Genomic DNA, 15,903 nt, shown 5'->3' on the forward strand with positions numbered 1-15,903 from the left:
ACCTGCCCTCCAAAAAAAAAAGAAAATCCTGGGGTCGAAAATCGACCAAAAAATTCAAAAGAGGGCAACCTTCCAAGAAGACAATTTCAAGAGGTTTATTGTACTTACAGTTTTTTTCTGTTTTTGTTTAACAGAATTAAAAAAGGCGTGGAAAAATGCTGAATATTAGGAATTATTAAAGACATGGAAATACACGTTACAAAAACCTATCGGGTCACACCACTCAGAATGGCCATCAGCCAAAATTCTGCAAACAATAAATGCTGAAGGGCTGGTAAAGAAATGCGTACCCTCGGTTCTAAGTGAGACGCGGTAAGAGCCACTAATGAAAACACAATGGAGTTGCCTGGAAAGGGTAAACATTGAGCTACCGTTCAATCAAGCATACCCACGGCTGGGTCTATCACCTGAGAGGATGAGAATCAAAAAGACACAGGCTGGCCATCCTGCACTGCAGCAACATGTACCGTAGGCAAGGCTTGGACGAAACCAAAATGTCCATCCACAGAACAATGCACCAAGAAGACGGGGTCCATGTACACAATGGAATAGTACTCCAAGGAAAAATATAAATTCGACTTTAAAAACAAATGTAAGTAAGGAGACATCAGCTTTTGGGGATTTCCCCAGACACATTGCACTGTAATTTAGAACCGAGGAACAGCACTGGCAGGAAGGTCTGTTTCACTAGTTACCAGAGTGGGGACGCAGAAATGCTGCCGCCCTCTGAACGTTACCTGCAACAGCAGCTTGCAAACCTGTGCTAATGGTCACTTCATATGCACAAGTAGTGGAGGGCTCTAAATGAAACCTGCCCTCAACATGTCTTGAGAGAGGTATTGGCCAAAATATTTCAAAATGTGACACATATTTCAAGAAAAGAATTTGATGAGGTAAGCTGTACACGCAGTTTGAAGAAAAAAAGGACAGCCCTAAAAGCTCAACTTCAAGGGTTTAGGAGACGCATGCAAGTCCAACCACAAAGACGTCTCAGCTCACACCAGTCAGAGGAACCATCGGCAACAAGACTACAAACGATAAATGCTGAAGGGCTTGTGGAGAGGGGCATACCCTCAACGTTAAGTGGGACTTAACCTGGTAAGAGCCACTAATGAGAACAGAACGGAGGTGCCTTTACAAGGTAAACATTGGGCGACGAGATGATCCAGCAGGCCCACTCCTGGCCCTATAAACTAAGAAGACACAATTCGAAAGACACGGGCAGGCAAATCTGCACTGCAGCAGTATTACAACAGCCAAGACATGGAAGCAACCGAAAAGCCCATCACCAGATGACTGGACAAAGAAGAACTGGGACATGTACAGATGGAATATTGGCCAAGGAAAAACATGAAACAATGGCATGCGCAGCACCACAGGTGAGGCTAGAGTTAATCACGGAACTTGCAGTAAGTCAGAAAGCAAAAGACACATGTCCTATGATATGACTTGTAGGTGTTACCTACAAATTGATATCACTGAAGATATTTCCACAGAAAAACACAGTCACAGATTCAATAGACAGACTTGTGGTTCACCAATGGAAAGGTGTGAGGGATGTATACATTAGGAGATCGGGTTTAACGGAGCTATACAAACACAGGTGAAAGGTATAATCACCAAAGACCTACGGAATACCAAGGGAAGAGTACTCAACATTGTGTCATAAGCTCCACGGGAGGAGGATCCAAAGAAGAATAGATATATGTTCCTGTGTAAACGAGCCACATCTTTCACACCCACAACAAGCAAAACATTGTCATCAAACTTGCTGTGATAAAAAAGAAAAATTAAATTAAAAAACCAACAAGAAGTAGTGAGACACAAGCTTAAGGGGCTTTTTCCTGGCACATTCCATTCTAATTTACAACCTAGAATACGACTTCCATGGAGGCTCTGTTGCCCTAGTAACCAGATTTGGTAAAGGATACCTGCTGCCGCCTTGTGGCCGTTTCTCAAAACAGCAGCTTTAAACCCAGTGCTAAGGGTCACTTGATATTCAAAATAATTGCAGGCCTGTACAGGGCACCTGCCCTCAAAAACAATTCTTGGGTCGTAAATCGAGGAGAAAAACTCAAAAGACATGCACATTTCAAAACGACAATTTCAAGAGGCATATTTTGCGCACATTTTGTCTTCTCTCTCTTTCTTTCTCTTGTGATAAATAAAAGGGCATGGAAAAATGCTCAACATCAGGAATTAATAAAGCCATGCCAATCCAGTCGACAAAAACGTTCACCCACAGCCGTCAGAATGATCATCAGCCACAAAGTCTACAAAGAATAAATGCTGAAGGTGTTTCAGAGAACTCTGTGCCCTCTAGCTGCTGCTGGGATGTAAGCTGGTAACAGCTAGTAGTGAGAACACAATGGAGGTGCGTTTAAAGGTAAAAATGGAGCTAACATGTCATCGGGTAGGCCCACTGATGGGCCTATCTCCTGAGTAGACCAAAATCAAAAAGGCACAGGCTGGTCATCCCGCACTGCAGCAACATGTACCATAGCCAAGACTTGGAAGACACCAAAATGTCCATCAACAGAACAATGCACCAAGAGGAAGGGGCCCACGTACACAATGGAATATTAGCCACGGAAAAGCATGGAACAGTGCCGCTGGCACCACCATAGAAGGATCTAGAGATAATCACCCAAAAGGAAGTACGAAAGAAACCGAAATATAGATATCCTATGACATCACTTATAGTTGTTCCTTAAAAATGGATACCCATGAAGTCATTTCCAAGAGAAGGCCGTGCATAGATTCAGAAAACCAACTATGTTTAACCAAATGGAAAGGTGTAAGGAATGTATGAATTTGGATATGGGCGTTTACAGACATGTACTGATACATATGAAATATATAATCACAAAATACCTAAGGAATACCAAGAGAGGTCGACTCAACACTCTGTAATAACCTACACGGGAAAGGATCCAAAGATGAATAGATCGATACATACATATAATGAACCAGATGCTGTACCCCTAGAACACACACCACATTTTTATCAAATTTGCTGTGATCATAAGTAACAATGAAATTGTAAAAAACGCAGAAGAAGTAAGGAGATATAAGCTCTTGGGGGTTTGCCCTGGAACACTGCACTCTGATTTGCAGCCTACCAACACAATTTCCAGGAAGGCTCTGTTGCAGAAAAACGCATAGTTGGAAATGGAGAAATGCTGCCGCCTTGTGGCCGTTTCCCGCAAGAGCGGCTTTAAACGCATAGCTATGGGTCACTTAACATTCACAAGGACTCAGGGCTCTAAAAGACACCTGCCCTCAAAAAATGTCCTGAGCTAGGCAATGGCCCAAAAAATTCAAAGCAGGCAAATGTGTCAAAGGGAGAGTATGAAGAGGGAAGTTTGACTCACTCTTTATCAAAACAAGGAAAATGGAGAAAAGCTCAACATCAGGAATTATCAGGCTCATCTAACCTACAAAACGCTTTCACCTCACCCAAGTTAACTACCGTCAGCAAAAAGACTACAAACAATAAATGCTGAAGGGCTTTTAGAGAACTCTGTTCCCTCTAGCTGCTGATGAGATGTGTAGTTGTAACAGCCGATAAGGAGAATAGAAAGGAGCTGCGTTTCAAATTAAAAATTGAGCCACCATTCCAGCCAGAACACCCACAGCTGAGCCTCTCACCTGAGAAGACCAGAGTCGAGAAGACACAGGCTGCAAGAGCTGCACTCCACGAATTTTCACAGTAGCCAAGACACCGAAGCAACCAAAATGTCCATCAACAGATGAATGGATAAGCAGAGCGGGTCCATGTACACAGTGGAATATTAGCCATGGAAAACAATGAAACACTGCTCTTTGAGGCACCATAGATGAGCCTAGAGATAATCACAGAACATGAGGTAAGTCGGAAAGCAAAAGACATCTCGTATGACATCACTGATAGGCGTTATCTAACAGCTGACCCAAAGGAACATATTTGTACAAAGAAAGACACTCACAGGCTTAGAAAACAAACTAAGCTTATGTAAAATGAAAGGTGGGGGGGAATGGATAAATGAAGATTAGTGTCACCGTATGTGTACAAATACATATATCCAACAGACCGACCATATAGCAAGGGAGGTCACCAGAACACTCTGCAATAATTTACATGGGAAGACGATCTGTACAAGAATATATATATATATATATATATATATATATATATATATATATATATATACACACATATATATATATACATATATATATATATATATATATATATAAAACATACAAATGAACCAGATTGTGTACACCAAGGAGAAACAATATTCTAATCATTACCCCGATTAAAAGAATTAAAAGAGCGAACAAGAAGTAATGTGACATAAACTTCCGGGTTTTTTTCCTGGCACATTCCGTTCTAATTGACAACCTGGGAAGAGGACTTCCAGAAGGGCTCTGCTGCCCTAGAAACCAGGTGTGGGAATGGAGCAATGCTGACGTCTTGTGGCCGTTTCCCACAGCAGCAGCTTTAAAGTCAGTGCTAATGGTCACTCAATATTCACACACATTGCAGGCTTGTCAATGACACCTGCCCTCCAAAAAAAAAAGAAAATCCTGGGGTCGAAAATCGACCAAAAAATTCAAAAGAGGGCAACCTTCCAAGAAGACAATTTCAAGAGGTTTATTGTACTTACAGTTTTTTTCTGTTTTTGTTTAACAGAATTAAAAAAGGCGTGGAAAAATGCTGAATATTAGGAATTATTAAAGACATGGAAATACACGTTACAAAAACCTATCGGGTCACACCACTCAGAATGGCCATCAGCCAAAATTCTGCAAACAATAAATGCTGAAGGGCTGGTAAAGAAATGCGTACCCTCGGTTCTAAGTGAGACGCGGTAAGAGCCACTAATGAAAACACAATGGAGTTGCCTGGAAAGGGTAAACATTGAGCTACCGTTCAATCAAGCATACCCACGGCTGGGTCTATCACCTGAGAGGATGAGAATCAAAAAGACACAGGCTGGCCATCCTGCACTGCAGCAACATGTACCGTAGGCAAGGCTTGGACGAAACCAAAATGTCCATCCACAGAACAATGCACCAAGAAGACGGGGTCCATGTACACAATGGAATAGTACTCCAAGGAAAAATATAAATTCGACTTTAAAAACAAATGTAAGTAAGGAGACATCAGCTTTTGGGGATTTCCCCAGACACATTGCACTGTAATTTAGAACCGAGGAACAGCACTGGCAGGAAGGTCTGTTTCACTAGTTACCAGAGTGGGGACGCAGAAATGCTGCCGCCCTCTGAACGTTACCTGCAACAGCAGCTTGCAAACCTGTGCTAATGGTCACTTCATATGCACAAGTAGTGGAGGGCTCTAAATGAAACCTGCCCTCAACATGTCTTGAGAGAGGTATTGGCCAAAATATTTCAAAATGTGACACATATTTCAAGAAAAGAATTTGATGAGGTAAGCTGTACACGCAGTTTGAAGAAAAAAAGGACAGCCCTAAAAGCTCAACTTCAAGGGTTTAGGAGACGCATGCAAGTCCAACCACAAAGACGTCTCAGCTCACACCAGTCAGAGGAACCATCGGCAACAAGACTACAAACGATAAATGCTGAAGGGCTTGTGGAGAGGGGCATACCCTCAACGTTAAGTGGGACTTAACCTGGTAAGAGCCACTAATGAGAACAGAACGGAGGTGCCTTTACAAGGTAAACATTGGGCGACGAGATGATCCAGCAGGCCCACTCCTGGCCCTATAAACTAAGAAGACACAATTCGAAAGACACGGGCAGGCAAATCTGCACTGCAGCAGTATTACAACAGCCAAGACATGGAAGCAACCGAAAAGCCCATCACCAGATGACTGGACAAAGAAGAACTGGGACATGTACAGATGGAATATTGGCCAAGGAAAAACATGAAACAATGGCATGCGCAGCACCACAGGTGAGGCTAGAGTTAATCACGGAACTTGCAGTAAGTCAGAAAGCAAAAGACACATGTCCTATGATATGACTTGTAGGTGTTACCTACAAATTGATATCACTGAAGATATTTCCACAGAAAAACACAGTCACAGATTCAATAGACAGACTTGTGGTTCACCAATGGAAAGGTGTGAGGGATGTATACATTAGGAGATCGGGTTTAACGGAGCTATACAAACACAGGTGAAAGGTATAATCACCAAAGACCTACGGAATACCAAGGGAAGAGTACTCAACATTGTGTCATAAGCTCCACGGGAGGAGGATCCAAAGAAGAATAGATATATGTTCCTGTGTAAAAGAGCCACATCTTTCACACCCACAACAAGCAAAACATTGTCATCAAACTTGCTGTGATAAAAAAGAAAAATTAAATTAAAAAACCAACAAGAAGTAGTGAGACACAAGCTTAAGGGGCTTTTTCCTGGCACATTCCATTCTAATTTACAACCTAGAATACGACTTCCATGGAGGCTCTGTTGCCCTAGTAACCAGATTTGGTAAAGGATACCTGCTGCCGCCTTGTGGCCGTTTCTCAAAACAGCAGCTTTAAACCCAGTGCTAAGGGTCACTTGATATTCAAAATAATTGCAGGCCTGTACAGGGCACCTGCCCTCAAAAACAATTCTTGGGTCGTAAATCGAGGAGAAAAACTCAAAAGACATGCACATTTCAAAACGACAATTTCAAGAGGCATATTTTGCGCACATTTTGTCTTCTCTCTCTTTCTTTCTCTTGTGATAAATAAAAGGGCATGGAAAAATGCTCAACATCAGGAATTAATAAAGCCATGCCAATCCAGTCGACAAAAACGTTCACCCACAGCCGTCAGAATGATCATCAGCCACAAAGTCTACAAAGAATAAATGCTGAAGGTGTTTCAGAGAACTCTGTGCCCTCTAGCTGCTGCTGGGATGTAAGCTGGTAACAGCTAGTAGTGAGAACACAATGGAGGTGCGTTTAAAGGTAAAAATGGAGCTAACATGTCATCGGGTAGGCCCACTGATGGGCCTATCTCCTGAGTAGACCAAAATCAAAAAGGCACAGGCTGGTCATCCCGCACTGCAGCAACATGTACCATAGCCAAGACTTGGAAGACACCAAAATGTCCATCAACAGAACAATGCACCAAGAGGAAGGGGCCCACGTACACAATGGAATATTAGCCACGGAAAAGCATGGAACAGTGCCGCTGGCACCACCATAGAAGGATCTAGAGATAATCACCCAAAAGGAAGTACGAAAGAAACCGAAATATAGATATCCTATGACATCACTTATAGTTGTTCCTTAAAGATGGATACCCATGAAGTCATTTCCAAGAGAAGGCCGTGCATAGATTCAGAAAACCAACTATGTTTAACCAAATGGAAAGGTGTAAGGAATGTATGAATTTGGATATGGGCGTTTACAGACATGTACTGATACATATGAAATATATAATCACAAAATACCTAAGGAATACCAAGAGAGGTCGACTCAACACTCTGTAATAACCTACACGGGAAAGGATCCAAAGATGAATAGATCGATACATACATATAATGAACCAGATGCTGTACCCCTAGAACACACACCACATTTTTATCAAATTTGCTGTGATCATAAGTAACAATGAAATTGTAAAAAACGCAGAAGAAGTAAGGAGATATAAGCTCTTGGGGGTTTGCCCTGGAACACTGCACTCTGATTTGCAGCCTACCAACACAATTTCCAGGAAGGCTCTGTTGCAGAAAAACGCATAGTTGGAAATGGAGAAATGCTGCCGCCTTGTGGCCGTTTCCCGCAAGAGCGGCTTTAAACGCATAGCTATGGGTCACTTAACATTCACAAGGACTCAGGGCTCTAAAAGACACCTGCCCTCAAAAAATGTCCTGAGCTAGGCAATGGCCCAAAAAATTCAAAGCAGGCAAATGTGTCAAAGGGAGAGTATGAAGAGGGAAGTTTGACTCACTCTTTATCAAAACAAGGAAAATGGAGAAAAGCTCAACATCAGGAATTATCAGGCTCATCTAACCTACAAAACGCTTTCACCTCACCCAAGTTAACTACCGTCAGCAAAAAGACTACAAACAATAAATGCTGAAGGGCTTTTAGAGAACTCTGTTCCCTCTAGCTGCTGATGAGATGTGTAGTTGTAACAGCCGATAAGGAGAATAGAAAGGAGCTGCGTTTCAAATTAAAAATTGAGCCACCATTCCAGCCAGAACACCCACAGCTGAGCCTCTCACCTGAGAAGACCAGAGTCGAGAAGACACAGGCTGCAAGAGCTGCACTCCACGAATTTTCACAGTAGCCAAGACACCGAAGCAACCAAAATGTCCATCAACAGATGAATGGATAAGCAGAGCGGGTCCATGTACACAGTGGAATATTAGCCATGGAAAACAATGAAACACTGCTCTTTGAGGCACCATAGATGAGCCTAGAGATAATCACAGAACATGAGGTAAGTCGGAAAGCAAAAGACATCTCGTATGACATCACTGATAGGCGTTATCTAACAGCTGACCCAAAGGAACATATTTGTACAAAGAAAGACACTCACAGGCTTAGAAAACAAACTAAGCTTATGTAAAATGAAAGGTGGGGGGGAATGGATAAATGAAGATTAGTGTCACCGTATGTGTACAAATACATATATCCAACAGACCGACCATATAGCAAGGGAGGTCACCAGAACACTCTGCAATAATTTACATGGGAAGACGATCTGTACAAGAATATATATATATATATATATATATATATATATATATATATATATATACACACATATATATATATACATATATATATATATATATATATATATATATAAAACATACAAATGAACCAGATTGTGTACACCAAGGAGAAACAATATTCTAATCATTACCCCGATTAAAAGAATTAAAAGAGCGAACAAGAAGTAATGTGACATAAACTTCCGGGTTTTTTTCCTGGCACATTCCGTTCTAATTGACAACCTGGGAAAAGGACTTCCAGAAGGGCTCTGCTGCCCTAGAAACCAGGTGTGGGAATGGAGCAATGCTGACGTCTTGTGGCCGTTTCCCACAGCAGCAGCTTTAAAGTCAGTGCTAATGGTCACTCAATATTCACACACATTGCAGGCTTGTCAATGACACCTGCCCTCCAAAAAAAAAAGAAAATCCTGGGGTCGAAAATCGACCAAAAAATTCAAAAGAGGGCAACCTTCCAAGAAGACAATTTCAAGAGGTTTATTGTACTTACAGTTTTTTTCTGTTTTTGTTTAACAGAATTAAAAAAGGTGTGGAAAAATGCTGAATATTAGGAATTATTAAAGACATGGAAATACACGTTACAAAAACCTATCGGGTCACACCACTCAGAATGGCCATCAGCCAAAATTCTGCAAACAATAAATGCTGAAGGGCTGGTAAAGAAATGCGTACCCTCGGTTCTAAGTGAGACGCGGTAAGAGCCACTAATGAAAACACAATGGAGTTGCCTGGAAAGGGTAAACATTGAGCTACCGTTCAATCAAGCATACCCACGGCTGGGTCTATCACCTGAGAGGATGAGAATCAAAAAGACACAGGCTGGCCATCCTGCACTGCAGCAACATGTACCGTAGGCAAGGCTTGGACGAAACCAAAATGTCCATCCACAGAACAATGCACCAAGAAGACGGGGTCCATGTACACAATGGAATAGTACTCCAAGGAAAAATATAAATTCGACTTTAAAAACAAATGTAAGTAAGGAGACATCAGCTTTTGGGGATTTCCCCAGACACATTGCACTGTAATTTAGAACCGAGGAACAGCACTGGCAGGAAGGTCTGTTTCACTAGTTACCAGAGTGGGGACGCAGAAATGCTGCCGCCCTCTGAACGTTACCTGCAACAGCAGCTTGCAAACCTGTGCTAATGGTCACTTCATATGCACAAGTAGTGGAGGGCTCTAAATGAAACCTGCCCTCAACATGTCTTGAGAGAGGTATTGGCCAAAATATTTCAAAATGTGACACATATTTCAAGAAAAGAATTTGATGAGGTAAGCTGTACACGCAGTTTGAAGAAAAAAAGGACAGCCCTAAAAGCTCAACTTCAAGGGTTTAGGAGACGCATGCAAGTCCAACCACAAAGACGTCTCAGCTCACACCAGTCAGAGGAACCATCGGCAACAAGACTACAAACGATAAATGCTGAAGGGCTTGTGGAGAGGGGCATACCCTCAACGTTAAGTGGGACTTAACCTGGTAAGAGCCACTAATGAGAACAGAACGGAGGTGCCTTTACAAGGTAAACATTGGGCGACGAGATGATCCAGCAGGCCCACTCCTGGCCCTATAAACTAAGAAGACACAATTCGAAAGACACGGGCAGGCAAATCTGCACTGCAGCAGTATTACAACAGCCAAGACATGGAAGCAACCGAAAAGCCCATCACCAGATGACTGGACAAAGAAGAACTGGGACATGTACAGATGGAATATTGGCCAAGGAAAAACATGAAACAATGGCATGCGCAGCACCACAGGTGAGGCTAGAGTTAATCACGGAACTTGCAGTAAGTCAGAAAGCAAAAGACACATGTCCTATGATATGACTTGTAGGTGTTACCTACAAATTGATATCACTGAAGATATTTCCACAGAAAAACACAGTCACAGATTCAATAGACAGACTTGTGGTTCACCAATGGAAAGGTGTGAGGGATGTATACATTAGGAGATCGGGTTTAACGGAGCTATACAAACACAGGTGAAAGGTATAATCACCAAAGACCTACGGAATACCAAGGGAAGAGTACTCAACATTGTGTCATAAGCTCCACGGGAGGAGGATCCAAAGAAGAATAGATATATGTTCCTGTGTAAAAGAGCCACATCTTTCACACCCACAACAAGCAAAACATTGTCATCAAACTTGCTGTGATAAAAAAGAAAAATTAAATTAAAAAACCAACAAGAAGTAGTGAGACACAAGCTTAAGGGGCTTTTTCCTGGCACATTCCATTCTAATTTACAACCTAGAATACGACTTCCATGGAGGCTCTGTTGCCCTAGTAACCAGATTTGGTAAAGGATACCTGCTGCCGCCTTGTGGCCGTTTCTCAAAACAGCAGCTTTAAACCCAGTGCTAAGGGTCACTTGATATTCAAAATAATTGCAGGCCTGTACAGGGCACCTGCCCTCAAAAACAATTCTTGGGTCGTAAATCGAGGAGAAAAACTCAAAAGACATGCACATTTCAAAACGACAATTTCAAGAGGCATATTTTGCGCACATTTTGTCTTCTCTCTCTTTCTTTCTCTTGTGATAAATAAAAGGGCATGGAAAAATGCTCAACATCAGGAATTAATAAAGCCATGCCAATCCAGTCGACAAAAACGTTCACCCACAGCCGTCAGAATGATCATCAGCCACAAAGTCTACAAAGAATAAATGCTGAAGGTGTTTCAGAGAACTCTGTGCCCTCTAGCTGCTGCTGGGATGTAAGCTGGTAACAGCTAGTAGTGAGAACACAATGGAGGTGCGTTTAAAGGTAAAAATGGAGCTAACATGTCATCGGGTAGGCCCACTGATGGGCCTATCTCCTGAGTAGACCAAAATCAAAAAGGCACAGGCTGGTCATCCCGCACTGCAGCAACATGTACCATAGCCAAGACTTGGAAGACACCAAAATGTCCATCAACAGAACAATGCACCAAGAGGAAGGGGCCCACGTACACAATGGAATATTAGCCACGGAAAAGCATGGAACAGTGCCGCTGGCACCACCATAGAAGGATCTAGAGATAATCACCCAAAAGGAAGTACGAAAGAAACCGAAATATAGATATCCTATGACATCACTTATAGTTGTTCCTTAAAGATGGATACCCATGAAGTCATTTCCAAGAGAAGGCCGTGCATAGATTCAGAAAACCAACTATGTTTAACCAAATGGAAAGGTGTAAGGAATGTATGAATTTGGATATGGGCGTTTACAGACATGTACTGATACATATGAAATATATAATCACAAAATACCTAAGGAATACCAAGAGAGGTCGACTCAACACTCTGTAATAACCTACACGGGAAAGGATCCAAAGATGAATAGATCGATACATACATATAATGAACCAGATGCTGTACCCCTAGAACACACACCACATTTTTATCAAATTTGCTGTGATCATAAGTAACAATGAAATTGTAAAAAACGCAGAAGAAGTAAGGAGATATAAGCTCTTGGGGGTTTGCCCTGGAACACTGCACTCTGATTTGCAGCCTACCAACACAATTTCCAGGAAGGCTCTGTTGCAGAAAAACGCATAGTTGGAAATGGAGAAATGCTGCCGCCTTGTGGCCGTTTCCCGCAAGAGCGGCTTTAAACGCATAGCTATGGGTCACCTAACATTCACAAGGACTCAGGGCTCTAAAAGACACCTGCCCTCAAAAAATGTCCTGAGCTAGGCAATGGCCCAAAAAATTCAAAGCAGGCAAATGTGTCAAAGGGAGAGTATGAAGAGGGAAGTTTGACTCACTCTTTATCAAAACAAGGAAAATGGAGAAAAGCTCAACATCAGGAATTATCAGGCTCATCTAACCTACAAAACGCTTTCACCTCACCCAAGTTAACTACCGTCAGCAAAAAGACTACAAACAATAAATGCTGAAGGGCTTTTAGAGAACTCTGTTCCCTCTAGCTGCTGATGAGATGTGTAGTTGTAACAGCCGATAAGGAGAATAGAAAGGAGCTGCGTTTCAAATTAAAAATTGAGCCACCATTCCAGCCAGAACACCCACAGCTGAGCCTCTCACCTGAGAAGACCAGAGTCGAGAAGACACAGGCTGCAAGAGCTGCACTCCACGAATTTTCACAGTAGCCAAGACACCGAAGCAACCAAAATGTCCATCAACAGATGAATGGATAAGCAGAGCGGGTCCATGTACACAGTGGAATATTAGCCATGGAAAACAATGAAACACTGCTCTTTGAGGCACCATAGATGAGCCTAGAGATAATCACAGAACATGAGGTAAGTCGGAAAGCAAAAGACATCTCGTATGACATCACTGATAGGCGTTATCTAACAGCTGACCCAAAGGAACATATTTGTACAAAGAAAGACACTCACAGGCTTAGAAAACAAACTAAGCTTATGTAAAATGAAAGGTGGGGGGGAATGGATAAATGAAGATTAGTGTCACCGTATGTGTACAAATACATATATCCAACAGACCGACCATATAGCAAGGGAGGTCACCAGAACACTCTGCAATAATTTACATGGGAAGACGATCTGTACAAGAATATATATATATATATATATATACACACACATATATATATATACATATATATATATATATATATATATATATATATATATAACATACAAATGAACCAGATTGTGTACACCAAGGAGAAACAATATTCTAATCATTACCCCGATTAAAAGAATTAAAAGAGCGAACAAGAAGTAATGTGACATAAACTTCCGGGTTTTTTTCCTGGCACATTCCGTTCTAATTGACAACCTGGGAAGAGGACTTCCAGAAGGGCTCTGCTGCCCTAGAAACCAGGTGTGGGAATGGAGCAATGCTGACGTCTTGTGGCCGTTTCCCACAGCAGCAGCTTTAAAGTCAGTGCTAATGGTCACTCAATATTCACACACATTGCAGGCTTGTCAATGACACCTGCCCTCCAAAAAAAAAAGAAAATCCTGGGGTCGAAAATCGACCAAAAAATTCAAAAGAGGGCAACCTTCCAAGAAGACAATTTCAAGAGGTTTATTGTACTTACAGTTTTTTTCTGTTTTTGTTTAACAGAATTAAAAAAGGCGTGGAAAAATGCTGAATATTAGGAATTATTAAAGACATGGAAATACACGTTACAAAAACCTATCGGGTCACACCACTCAGAATGGCCATCAGCCAAAATTCTGCAAACAATAAATGCTGAAGGGCTGGTAAAGAAATGCGTACCCTCGGTTCTAAGTGAGACGCGGTAAGAGCCACTAATGAAAACACAATGGAGTTGCCTGGAAAGGGTAAACATTGAGCTACCGTTCAATCAAGCATACCCACGGCTGGGTCTATCACCTGAGAGGATGAGAATCAAAAAGACACAGGCTGGCCATCCTGCACTGCAGCAACATGTACCGTAGGCAAGGCTTGGACGAAACCAAAATGTCCATCCACAGAACAATGCACCAAGAAGACGGGGTCCATGTACACAATGGAATAGTACTCCAAGGAAAAATATAAATTCGACTTTAAAAACAAATGTAAGTAAGGAGACATCAGCTTTTGGGGATTTCCCCAGACACATTGCACTGTAATTTAGAACCGAGGAACAGCACTGGCAGGAAGGTCTGTTTCACTAGTTACCAGAGTGGGGACGCAGAAATGCTGCCGCCCTCTGAACGTTACCTGCAACAGCAGCTTGCAAACCTGTGCTAATGGTCACTTCATATGCACAAGTAGTGGAGGGCTCTAAATGAAACCTGCCCTCAACATGTCTTGAGAGAGGTATTGGCCAAAATATTTCAAAATGTGACACATATTTCAAGAAAAGAATTTGATGAGGTAAGCTGTACACGCAGTTTGAAGAAAAAAAGGACAGCCCTAAAAGCTCAACTTCAAGGGTTTAGGAGACGCATGCAAGTCCAACCACAAAGACGTCTCAGCTCACACCAGTCAGAGGAACCATCGGCAACAAGACTACAAACGATAAATGCTGAAGGGCTTGTGGAGAGGGGCATACCCTCAACGTTAAGTGGGACTTAACCTGGTAAGAGCCACTAATGAGAACAGAACGGAGGTGCCTTTACAAGGTAAACATTGGGCGACGAGATGATCCAGCAGGCCCACTCCTGGCCCTATAAACTAAGAAGACACAATTCGAAAGACACGGGCAGGCAAATCTGCACTGCAGCAGTATTACAACAGCCAAGACATGGAAGCAACCGAAAAGCCCATCACCAGATGACTGGACAAAGAAGAACTGGGACATGTACAGATGGAATATTGGCCAAGGAAAAACATGAAACAATGGCATGCGCAGCACCACAGGTGAGGCTAGAGTTAATCACGGAACTTGCAGTAAGTCAGAAAGCAAAAGACACATGTCCTATGATATGACTTGTAGGTGTTACCTACAAATTGATATCACTGAAGATATTTCCACAGAAAAACACAGTCACAGATTCAATAGACAGACTTGTGGTTCACCAATGGAAAGGTGTGAGGGATGTATACATTAGGAGATCGGGTTTAACGGAGCTATACAAACACAGGTGAAAGGTATAATCACCAAAGACCTACGGAATACCAAGGGAAGAGTACTCAACATTGTGTCATAAGCTCCACGGGAGGAGGATCCAAAGAAGAATAGATATATGTTCCTGTGTAAAAGAGCCACATCTTTCACACCCACAACAAGCAAAACATTGTCATCAAACTTGCTGTGATAAAAAAGAAAAATTAAATTAAAAAACCAACAAGAAGTAGTGAGACACAAGCTTAAGGGGCTTTTTCCTGGCACATTCCATTCTAATTTACAACCTAGAATACGACTTCCATGGAGGCTCTGTTGCCCTAGTAACCAGATTTGGTAAAGGATACCTGCTGCCGCCTTGTGGCCGTTTCTCAAAACAGCAGCTTTAAACCCAGTGCTAAGGGTCACTTGATATTCAAAATAATTGCAGGCCTGTACAGGGCACCTGCCCTCAAAAACAATTCTTGGGTCGTAAATCGAGGAGAAAAACTCAAAAGACATGCACATTTCAAAACGACAATTTCAAGAGGCATATTTTGCGCACATTTTGTCTTCTCTCTCTTTCTTTCTCTTGTGATAAATAAAAGGGCATGGAAAAATGCTCAACATCAGGAATTAATAAAGCCATGCCAATCCAGTCGACAAAAACGTTCACCCACAGCCGTCAGAATGATCATCAGCCACAAAGTCTACAAAGAATA

The sequence above is a fragment of the Kogia breviceps genome, chromosome 9 (assembly GCF_026419965.1).
Source record: "Kogia breviceps isolate mKogBre1 chromosome 9, mKogBre1 haplotype 1, whole genome shotgun sequence".
Classification (NCBI taxonomy): domain Eukaryota; kingdom Metazoa; phylum Chordata; class Mammalia; order Artiodactyla; family Physeteridae; genus Kogia; species Kogia breviceps.